We start from the raw sequence: 12835 nt of genomic DNA, 5'->3' as shown, positions 1-12835 counted from the left end.
ACTACAGCCTTAGAATTAACAAAGAAACAAAGATGTTAGACAAGAGATAACCTGTAGCTGTAATGAAGTGTTACTTTGTACACACAAAAAAGAGGTAAACATGAGTTTGTATGACTGACTGACTGACTGACTGACTGAACTGACTGACTGAGTGACTTGGCTGACTTACTGAATGACTTGACTGACTTACTGAATGACTTGACTGACTTACTGAATGACTTGACTGATTTACTGAATGACTTCACTGACTTATTGAGTGACTTGACTGACTTACCGAGTGACTCAGACACTCCAGCACAACCATCAACTTCAGTACCAGAACCTCTACCATCCACCTCAGCCCAGTAGGACCACAACATAACTCTCCACTGTCTTCACAATCATCCACAAACACCAGCACCCACAATTTAACCCTTAAACGGTCCAAACGTATATATACGTTCACTCACGTAGCGCCCCAAATTTTTTGAGGAAAAAAAAAATCTTCTCTTTTAAAAGGAAAAAAAGAGCATATGGTGCCCAGGCATCCCCAATTATTTTAATATGGAACACAGTGAGTGCACACACCCATTCCCTCATGTCTAGGTGACTCAGGCTTATTGTGGCAATGTTGAATGAATGACAAAGAAAACGTATATACAGGTCTTCCTCAACATTCACGTTTTCAACTTTCACGGGCTTCACACATTCGCAAATTCCCAACCGCCAAATTCCCAGCCACCAAATTCCCAGCCGCCAAATCATATTTAAGTTTCCCGCCACCTGCGAGTCCCTACTACCCTCCCACCGACCCCCGCAACTGGCAGCCAGCCCTCCCACCACTCAGTGTGGTGAGTGTTTTGTTTGTTCATTATTTGCTATTAAACTACAGTATAAATAATGTAAACCCATTCATGACTGCATATTGGAATGGCTATTCGGACAGGTATTAGACGGTGACATCATGTGTTTACTCTTGAACACTGCAAAGAATTAAACATTTCTGCAGGCATGCGTGAGCGTGTTTGATAGGAGTGAATGGAGACAAATGGTTTTTAATACTTGACGTGCTGTTGGAGTGTGAGCAAAGTAACATTTATGAAGGGATTCAGGGAAACCGGCAGGCCGGACTTGAGTCCTGGAGATGGGAAGTACAGTGCCTGCACTCTGAAGGAGGGGTGTTAATGTTGCAGTTTAAAAACTGTAGTGTAAAGCACCCTTCTGGCAAGACAGTGATGGAGTGAATGATGGTGAAAGTTTTTCTTTTTCGGGCCACCCTGCCTTGGTGGGAATCGGCCAGTGTGATAATAAAAAAAAAAAAAAAATAAATAATAAATATGATATACTTGAAGAAGGAAATTGTACAAAAATACGAGGGAGTGGTTGACACATCGTCAGTGTGACTGTGTTTATGCTGGAGTAAACATTAGTCTCCCTGCTCTTCCAAACATTTCACAATAATTCATTGTGTTTGGTGCTTGTAGATTGAGTGTGACTGGAGTGGTAGAGGCAGTGATTGAGGCAATGGTATTTAATAACATACATGTTATTAATAATATGTACTATTATTATTTATAACATGTTATTAAATACATACATGTTAATAATAATACATGTTATTAATAATAACAATAATAATAATAACTGGCAGCCAGCCCTCCCACCCGCCACTCACTCAGTCAGTCAGTCTCCAGCCACTGTGCGAGTCGGTCATTGCTGTTTGTGTGGTGGTGAAAGTATGTCTCATGCCATGCAGTTACACTCCATATAATCATCTCCATTCAACTGTCATCAGTAACTGCATGTAATATCAATAGAGAAATAAAGAATTATAATTTAAATTTTTTTAATCATCACAAGTCATCAGAGTTCGTCTGCCTTACGAGTGGTGAGTGTTTTGTTTGTTCATTATTTATTAAACTACAGTATAAATAATGTCAACTCATTCATGACTGCTAATAATAATAATAATAATAATAATAATAATAATAATAATAATAATAATAATAATAATAAATACGAGGGTTGAAGCAGTGGGTGGTAGAGGCATCGTCAGTCAGTATGGCTTTGTTTATGCTGGAGTGAGTATTATCCTCTGCGCTCTTCCAAACATTTCACAATAATTCATTGTGTTTGGTGCTTGTTGATTGACTGTGACTGCTACATAATTAAATTTTGGTAAAGAAACTGAGAAGCACGAAAGAATTGAAGAAAGAAATTATATAAAAATACGAGGCAGTGGTGGAGGCAGTACAATCTTTTACGATGTTCTCAGGTACGTATTTTATGATTGTTCATGAGAACATAAGAAAGGAGGAACACTGCAGTAGACCTGTTGGCCCATACTATTCAGGTCCTTCACAAATCCAGCCCAATAACAGAATAAATGCTACCCAAGCAATAAGCTTTGAACATTCTATTTACTCGCATGCAAGACCAATTCAAATCCAACCACCTCTCACTTGTGTATTTATCCAACCTAAATGTGAAGCTACCCAAGGTTTTAGCTTTGATAGGACCTTGGGTAGCTTTAAAAAGAGATTGGACAAATATATGAGTGGGAGGAGCATGTACGTATATACATGTATATACATAGATTATTTCATTTTATTATTTTATTATATTTCCCTGCAATATATTGGGGCACCAAACATTCGCGATTTTTCAACATTCACGGGGCTCTTGATCCCCTAACCCCCGCGAATGTTGAGGGAGACCTGTATACGTTTGGGGCGCAACGCGCGTGAACGTATATATACGTTTGGACCGTTTAAGGGTTAAGGTAAGAAATACAATGGAACCTCTAGTTGCGAGTTTAATCCGTTCCATGACCTTGCTTGCAACTGGATTTGCTCATTTGCAGAGTCAGTTTTCCTCATTTAAATTATAATTGAAATGCAATTAATCCGTTCCAGTGGAATTCTGTAATTCAATAATTTCGCTAATATCAACTCTACGGCTTATTTATCTATCTCACTTCATCTAAGATTACATAATAAATAATAAATAGTAAATAATATAGAAACCTGATATATACTCAAAAATGAATAAAATATGTAATTCATGTAGTGGTATGGGCAGTGTCGGCGGTGGACGAGAGTTTGTCTGGAGAAAGGACAAACTACCTCTAGAATAATTTCGCTAATATCATCTATACGGCTTATTTATCTACCGCAGTTCATCTAATATGACATAACAAACAATATAAATAACATAGAAACCTGATATAAACTCTAGGATGAATAAAATATGTCATTATATACAGTAAGGCCCCGCTTTATGGCGTTTCACCTTACGGCGTTCCGCTAATATGGCAATGTCAAATTATGACCAAAATTTGCTATACGGCAAGCGGTCTTTCAAATACGGCGCCCCCCCCACCCGGTTTGTTTACATTTTCCGTGACCACATCTATTATGTCAGGAAACTTTCCAAAATTTCAAGTGTTTTAAAGTTACTGCATATTTTATATGTACTTTGATAATTATATTTATGTGTACCTGTACCTAAATACACTTACACACTGTGCTGGTGTGCAGGTACACATTAAAATCGCTAAGTCTCTCTCTACTCATGACGCCAATACTACGTAATAATAATCACTCTTGGGCACACTTAGTGTCTTATTTTACATCAGTATAGGCATTTTCATTAATTCATCTATGACATTTTCCTCAAAATTATATATGAAACCCATTACATAGCATATAAACATGATATATACACTCACAGAATAAAAATTGATGTAAATATGAGATTTGTTTACAAAGCAGCTATGTAGGTAGTGTCGGAAGAATTACGTTTTCTCTAGTCAAACTGGGGGATAACTGTAGAAAAATATTCTTTTCATATGCCTTTACTCTATATATAGCAATTCATGACTCTTGTGGGTTTAGTGCTTTTTATTATAATAATAATATTATTATTATTATTATTATTATAATTAATATAATAATAATAATATTATTATTATTATTATTATTATTATTATTAATATAATAATAATAATAATATTATTATTATTAATATTATTATCTTCACTCTAAAAATGGTGTGTTGCTGTTTGTTTATTCTGTACTAACTTGTACAACTTGTACACAATGTAAGAGTACAGTGGACCCCCGCATAACGATTTTAATCCGTGCAAGAGGGGTAATTGTTATGCGAAATAATCGGTATGCGAATGAATTTTCCCCATAAGAAATAATGGAAATCAAATTAATCCGTGCAAGACACCCAAAAGTATGAAAAAAAAAATTTTACCACATGAAATATACATTTTCCCACACACAAAGAGAAGGATACATGCACAATAGTAGAGTAGTACATGCACAATATATATTGTGCATGTACTACTCTACTAAATGAAGAATAAATGACACTTACCTTTATTGAAGATGCAGCAATGACTGATGAGACACTGTGTCCTGGGAGTGCCTTTTCCTCCTGAGTACTGTAGGTCCTGTTTGGCATTTTCTTCCAGAACAGGCCTTATCACACTGTGTATGCCACTACGATTCTTAAATCTCTCAAACCAACCTTTACTGGCTTTAAATTCACCAATATGAGCACTAGTTCCAGGCATTTTTCCCTGTTCACCTGGGTGTTAGTCGAATGGTGTGGGTTGCATCCTGGGAGACAAGATTAAGGACCCCAATGGAAATAAGTTAGACAGTCTTCGATGACACTGACTTTTTTGGGTTATCCTGGGTGGCAAATCCTCTGGGGTTAATTGTTTCTTGGTATTCTCAATAAGCCACACCAACAACGGTGCTACAGCAGCAGCAGCAGCTGACGGTGGTACAGCAGCAACAGACGATGTTACAGCAGCAGCAGACGATGCTACAGCAGCAGCAGCAGCTGACGGTGGTACAGCAGCAACAGACGATGCTACAGCAGCAACAGACGATGTTACAGCAGCAGCAGACGATGCTACAGCAGCAGCAGCAGCTGACAGTGCAGCAGCAGCAGCAGCTGTACCACCAATAGTAGCGATGGTTGATTGGGGTTTATTATACAACCTGGCCAGCTCGGAGACACGCACTCCACTTTCAAACTTATCAATGATCTTTTTCTTCATCTCTATTGTAATTCTCACCCTTATTGCTGTAGGGTTGGCACTAGAAGCTTTCTTGGGGCCCATGGTCACTTATTTTCCAGAAAAAGCACCGAAAACACTGTAATAATACAAAATATTCCGATTGTATGCTTGGATGTTACCGCGGAGGCTGGCTGGTAAACAATGCCACCGGCGGAACATGTGAGCGTGGCTCAGGCCGCACATTGGACGCGTCTCGGACGAAAATCGGTGAGCGGGTTTTTAAGCGGTATGTGAGGCAAAATTTTTGCGATTAAAGCAAGCGGTATGCGGATTAATCGCTATGTGATGCCATCGTTATGCGGGGGTCCACTGTATTTGTATTGTGAGGTAATTATTATTATAATAAAAAACGTACGTGAATGAACTAAAAGTAGACACATATTAATACGCATTTATTTAGCCTGACCAAGTGATCGCCCACTACCTGTTCAGTTTGTGTTCTTACATTGTCTGAGCTCTGTATCTCGTTCTCTCTCTCGTTTACTCTTTCGTTAGACGATGGCGTCTAAGCTTAGCTATGATAAAAAGAGGAGTCGTAAGACTTGCTTTAAGTGCCAAGTTAGAGGATGATGGTGTGCCATTCTGATTTTATTCAATAAACACCCTGGCACTCACCTCTCACACATTAATATTAATATTTTAAGGTAAGTAATAAGTGTACTCTATGTGTATCTTACCTTTTATTGTGTTTTTAATGCCTATTTCTATTGCTAACTTAATATAAGTTAGTGTAAACTTGTTGTCTGGCATTTATTGCATGCTCTGCATACAAGGGGCTTTGGCATATTACACCTAACCAATGTATTTCCTTGTACTTCTATGTATCATGTTCAAATTAATAATAAATAAATAAATAAATAAATGAATAAATAAATATTTGTGGAGCTGTGTAGTAGCCGGGCGGAGGGACAACATTACGTTTTCTCTGCTCAGCCATAAGAGAAAGCGTGTATGAATCTGCGTTTGGCCCAGCCACTCCCTCACTCCACTTTTGTTTACAATTTTCGGCATGAATTATTCATTATTTCTACCTTCGTTTATGATGGCATCTAAAGGTAGTTGAAGATTGAGACACTTATGCAGCATATGGGAATCTTTATTCAGGAAACGTTTCGCCACACAGTGGCTTCATCAGTCCAATACAAAGAGGAAGGCGTAAGGAGAGGAGTAGTATGAGGTAATCAGTCCCTCTCCTCCTCTCCTTACGCCTTCCTCTTTGTATTGGACTGATGAAGCCACTGTGTGGCGAAACGTTTCCTGAATAAAGATTCCCATATGCTGCATAAGTGCCTCAATCTTCAACTTGTCGGTTTTTCAAACCATTCATCACATCTAAAGGTAGTTGTTAGAAATGATGAAATTCAGTGAACAAGGCATGTTGATGTTAATATGGCTCTGGGCCACAGTGTAGGTAGCTGGTAGGTGTAGCCCAGGCGGGCTACACCTACCGGCTACCTACACTGACTCCCTACAACTAAATACTACTCGCCTCTCTTCCTATATTAAGACTACACATATTTTAAGGTAAATAATGAATGTACTGTATGTGTATTTTAACTCTGGGATGTTTTAAATATCATATATTACATATGAGACGGGGAGCCAGGGCTACCTACACCTGGGCTACCTGCACCTGACTTTCTACAATAACTACATTAAGATTACAAATACTTTAAGATAAGTAATGAATTTACTGTGAATGTATTTTACTTTGTGTGTTTTTAATGCCTAGTTCTATTACTAACTTAATATAATTTAGTGTAAACTTGTTGTCTGGCATTTATAATTTATAAATGGAAAAAAATGGAGTTCTGCCTTCCGGTGATGTCTGCTTTCCGGCGACAACCTGGAACCTAACCCGCCGTATAAGTGGGGCCCTACTGTATGTGGCGGTGGTGGCAGCCAACAGGTGTTTGTCTGGAGACAGGACAAAATACTCCTTAAATATTTCGCTATCATCAACTCTACAGCTTATTTATCTATCACAGTTCATCTAATATGAAATAATAAAAAATAACACAGAAACCTGATATATACTCTAGAATGAATAAAATATGTCATTATGTAACAGGTGGAGGCGGCCACAACTGCTCCATCTAGTGATGGCCTTTTGAAGCCGTCTATTATTATAATTATTATTATGTAGTACATTATTACATGTGTATTATTATTATATGTACTATATTATTATTATTATTATTATTGTATTATATTATTATACTATTATTATTATTATTGTATTATATTATTATACTATTATTATTATACGTATTATTATAATACATAGTTATTATTATTATTATTCTTACAATATAAATAATTTATAATTTTTATTCACACAAAAAATATAAGATTTACTGTTATGCCTTATTGCAATAAATGTATAAATAATGTCAACCCATTCATGACTGCATATTGGAATGGACAGTGATGTCAGTCTTAAACATAGCCAAGCAATCGAACATTTCTCCTATGTTGAGCTCAATTTCAAGGTACTTTTCATTGTGAAAGCAACCAAAATCATATCTATTTCTGTAATATATCTTCCATTCTATCAAATGAGACAAAAAAAAAAAAAACGAGAATACAGCCATAAAAACCATAAGAAAATACCGCTAAGGGATGGCTAATTGCTGAGAAGTGAACTCCATTATTTATGCTCCAATTTCTTTTATTTTTGGTGTACGTTAAGAAGCATCTTTCCATCAAACATTGCCCAAGTTTCAATAAGATAGTCCAACAAACAAATGAGATACAATTCCCTAGATCAAGAGCAAGAGCCCCTCACCAGTGTCAAGGTCTGCTCGTTTATAGAAATTTTGCTCGCATATGGAAGCAAAAAATCAACCCATCAACTGCTCGTATTTGGAAAAACTCGCACGTGGATGCGCTTGCAAGTAGAGGTTCCACTGTACTATTATTTCTGTCACATTTGTAGTCTTAAGCAGTAAAAACAACATAATACATCGCAACAATGAACTAAAACTACATATTCAATTTTATTTTTGTACGATGTGGAGGCCTAAAAAAAAGTTGTTTGGCTTTTCAGGGGATCCCAGGAACATAACCCTATTTTTCCCGTAAGTTCTTCAGTTCATCTGACACGATTTTACCTAACATGGCATTTTTAGGAACGTAACTACCATGCTCAATGACGGTCTACTATATATCTTCCATTTTATTATATGAGACCATGAAACCAAGAATACAACTATAAAAATCATACAAAAATACACTGCAAAGTTGCTGTGTTAAAACAAAAGCATGGCTGCAGTTTTCTCTCATTATGCACTGTGTGCTGCAGGATTTTTTTTATGTGGTGCACACTTACTGCACTGACCCATTCTCTCCTATTTTTGCCCAAATTTACCACTCACAGCTTATTTGAGTGATCTGAGCTTGTGGCGTAGTACTACTGCACCGACAGTGACATCAAAGCCGTAGTACTACAGCACTGACAGAGACCTCAAAGTCATAGTACTACTGCACTAACAGTGACCTCAAAGCCATAGTACTACTGCACTGACAGTGACCTCAAAGCCGTAGTACTACTGCACCGACAGTGACCTCAGAGCCATAGTACTACTGCACCAACAGTGACCTCAGAGCCATAGTACTACAGCACCGACAGTGACCTCAAAGCCATAGTACTACTGCACTGACAGTGACCTCAAAGCCGTAGTACTACTGCACTGACAGTGACCTCAAAGCCGTAGTACTACTGCACTGACAGTGACCTCAAATCCATAGTACTATGGCACAGTCAGTGAAAGGGTTAAATATGCTATGAAACAAAACAAAATTAAAAAAGTGTGATTATACAATACAAATTATAGTCATACAATAATAAAAATGAGATTATACAACAATACAGTAACAAGAGAGATATTATAGTCATAAAATAATTGGCTATAATACTGCTAACAAAAAACTTCATTCACAAACTCAATTTCGTGTATTAGTAATCTATAATGTCAACCTGTGACCCAATCAAACTTTGTTACTATTTAACTTCATTACCTAACAGAATACTCCATTCTACTGATTACACAGCAACACAGTAAATGACCATATGACCTGTCTTTGTAATACTCACTTGTACTTAATTGTTATCTGTTTACAATAATGTTTACCACTGAATATATCATTGCTTAGTTAATCTTAAGTTAATTTTAAGCTCCCCATAATGCTTGCATTCAAGTGGTTTTGGCATGCTGCATTTAACTGTATTCGTTTGTACTTCACTGTATCATGTTCAAATTAATAAATAAATAAATAAATAAATAAATGAACAAAAAATGTGACCATTACTGACTGCAAGTGATACTTCAGAGTTATAACTGTAGTGTTTATGACAGTGTTATAACTGTAGTGTTTATGACAGTGTTATAACTGTAGTGTTTATGACAGTGTTATAACTGTAGTGTTTATGACAGTGTTATAACTGTAGTGTTTATGACAGTGTTGTAACTGTAGTGTTTATGACAGTGTTATAACTGTAGTATTTATGACAGTGTTATAACTGTAGTGTTTATGACAGTGTTATAACTGTAGTGTTTATGACAGTGTCATAACTGTAGTGTTTATGACAGTGTTATAACTGCAGTGTTTATGACAGTGTTATAACTGTAGTGTTTATGACAGTGTTATAACTGTAGTGTTTATGACAGTGTTATAACTGTAGTGTTTATGACAGTGTTATAACTGTAGTGTTTATGACAGTGTTGTAACTGTAGTGTTTATGACAGTGTTATAACTGTAGTGTTTATGACAGTGTTATAACTGTAGTGTTTATGATAGTGTTATAACTGTAGTGTTTATGACAGTGTTATAACTGCAGTGTTTATGACAGTGTTATAACTGTAGTGTTTATGACAGTGTTATAACTGTAGTGTTTATGACAGTGTTATAACTGTAGTGTTTGTGACAGTGTTATAACTGTAGTGTTTATGACAGTGTTGTAACTGTAGTGTTTATGACAGTGTTATAACAGTAGTGTTTATGACAGTGTTATAACTGCAATGTTTATGACAGTGTTATAACTGTAGTGTTTATGACAGTGTTATAACTGTAGTGTTTATGACAGTGTTATAACTGCAGTGTTTATGACAGTGTTATAACTGTAGTGTTTATGACAGTGTTATAACTGTAGTGTTTCTGACAGTGTTATAACTGTAGTGTTTATGACAGTGTTATAACTGTAGTGTTTATGACAGTGTTATAACTGTAGTGTTTATGACAGTGTTATAACTGCAGTGTTTATGACTGTTATAACTGTAGTGTTTATGACAGTGTTGTAACTGTAGTGTTTATGACAGTGTTATAACTGTAGTGTTTATGACAGTGTTATAACTGTAGTGTTTATGACAGTGTTATAACTGTAGTGTTTATGACTGTTATAACTGTAGTGTTTATGACAGTGTTATAACTGTAGTGTTTATGACAGTGTTATAACTGTAGTGTTTATGACAGTGTTATAACTGTAGTGTTTATGACAGTGTTATAACTGTAGTGTTTATGACAGTGTTATAACTGTAGTGTTTATGACAGTGTTATAACTGTAGTGTTTATGACAGTGTTATAACTGTAGTGTTTATGACAGTGTTATAACTGTAGTGTTTATGACAGTGTTATAACTGTAGTGTTTATGACTGTTATAACTGTAGTGTTTATGACAGTGTTATAACTGTAGTGTTTATGACAGTGTTATAACTGTAGTGTTTATGACAGTGTTAGAACTGTAGTGTTTATGACAGTATTATAACTGTAGTGTTTATGACAGTGTTATAACTGTAGTGTTTATGACAGTGTTATAACTGCAGTGTTTATGACAGTGTTGTAAATGTAGTGTTTATGACAGTGTTATAACTGTAGTGTTTATGACAGTGTTATAACTGTAGTGTTTATGACAGTGTTATAACTGTAGTGTTTATGACAGTGTTATAACTGTAGTGTTTATGACAGTGTTACAACTGCAGTGTTTATGACAGTGTTGTAAATGTAGTGTTTATGACAGTGTTATAATTGCAGTGTTTATGACAGTGTTGTAACTGTGCTCTTCATGACAATGTTGTAACAGTACTCTTTATGACAGTGTTGTAACAGTACTCTTTATGACAGTGTTGTAACAGTACTCTTTATGACAGTGTTGTAACAGTACTCTTTATGACAGTGTTGTAACTGTACTCTTTATGACAGTGTTGTAACTGTACTCTTTATGACAGTGTTGCAACAGTACTCTTTATGACAGTGTTGTAACAGTACTCATTATGACAGTGTTGTAACTGTACTCTTTATGACAGTGTTGTAACTGTACTCTTTATGACAGTGTTGTAACAGTACTCTTTATGACAGTGTTGTAACTGTACTCATGACAGTGTTGTAACAGTACTCTTTATGACAGTTTTGTAACAGTACTCTTTATGACAGTGTTGTAACTGTACTCTTTATGACAGTGTTGTAACAGAACTCTTTATGACAGTGTTGTAACAGTACTCTTTATGACAGTGTTGTAACAGTACTCTTTATGACAGTGTTGTAACTGTACTCTTTATGACAGTGTTGTAACAATACTCTTCATGACAGTGTTGTAACAGTACTATTTATGACAGTGTTGTAAATGTACTCATGACAGTGTTGTAACAGTACTCTTTATGACAGTGTTGTAACAGTACTCTTTATGACAGTGTTGTAACAGTACTCTTCATGACAGTGTTGTAACTGTACTCCTTATGCCAGTGTTGTAACATTACTCTTCATGACAGTGTTGTAACAGTACTCATGACAGTGTTGTAACAGTACTCTTTATGACAGTGTTGTAACAGAACTCTTCATGACAGTGTTGTAACAGTAATCATGACAGTGTTGTAACAGTACTCATGACAGTGTTGTAACAGTACTCTTTATGACAGTGTTGTAACAGAACTCTTCATGACAGTGTTGTAACAGTACTCATGACAGTGTCGTAACTGTACTCTTTATGACAGTGTTGTAACAGTACTCTTCATGACAGTGTTGTAACAGTACTCATGACAGTGCTGTAACAGTACTCATGACAGTGTTGTAACAGTACTCTTTATGACAGTGTTGTAACAGAACTCTTCATGACAGTATTGTAACAGTACTCATGACAGTGTTGTAACTGCACTCTTTATGACAGTGTTGTAACAGAACTCTTCATGACTGTGTTGTAACAGTACTCATGACAGTGTTGTGACAGTACTCTTCATGACAGTGTTGTAACAGTACTCTTTATGACAGTGTTGCAACAGTACTCTTTATGACAGTGTTATAACTGTAGTGTTTATGACAGTGTTATAACTGCAGTGTTTATGACAGTGTTATAACTGCAGTGTTTATGACAGTATTATAACTGTAGTGTTTATGACAGTGTTATAACTGTAGTGTTTATGACAGTGTTGTAACTGTAGTGTTTATGACAGTATTATAACTGTAGTGTTTATGACAGTGTTATAACTGTAGTGTTTGTGACAGTGTTATAACTGTAGTGTTTATGACAGTGTTGTAACTGTAGTGTTTATGACAGTGTTATAACTGTAGTGTTTATGACAGTGTTATAACTGCAGTGTTTATGACAGTGTTATAACTGTAGTGTTTATGACAGTGTTATAACTGCAGTGTTTATGACAGTGTTATAACTGTAGTGTTTATGACAGTGTTATAACTGTAGTGTTTATGACAGTGTTATAACTGTAGTGTTTATAACAGTGTTATAACTGTAGTGTTTATGACAGT

At 36.0% G+C, this 12835-nt stretch overlaps 1 protein-coding gene and 1 long non-coding RNA gene across 2 annotated transcripts in view; one reads left to right on the top strand and one right to left on the bottom strand.

Annotated features, from left to right (window-relative positions):
- Window positions 1-12835, bottom strand: part of LOC128695241 (kelch domain-containing protein 4) — a 75240-nt gene that overhangs the window by 27708 nt on the left and 34697 nt on the right. The window lies entirely within an intron of this gene.
- Window positions 711-12835, top strand: part of LOC138854153 (uncharacterized) — a 139053-nt gene continuing 126928 nt past the window's right edge. The window contains exon 1 of the long non-coding RNA XR_011393377.1: window positions 711-830. This is a non-coding gene — a long non-coding RNA (uncharacterized lncRNA). The remainder of the gene's footprint in view (window positions 831-12835) is intronic.

The sequence above is a fragment of the Cherax quadricarinatus genome, chromosome 50, assembly GCF_038502225.1.
Source record: "Cherax quadricarinatus isolate ZL_2023a chromosome 50, ASM3850222v1, whole genome shotgun sequence".
NCBI lineage: Eukaryota > Metazoa > Arthropoda > Malacostraca > Decapoda > Parastacidae > Cherax > Cherax quadricarinatus.
Note: the sequence above shows the minus strand (reverse complement) of the source record. Positions and strands in the feature narration are given on the sequence as shown.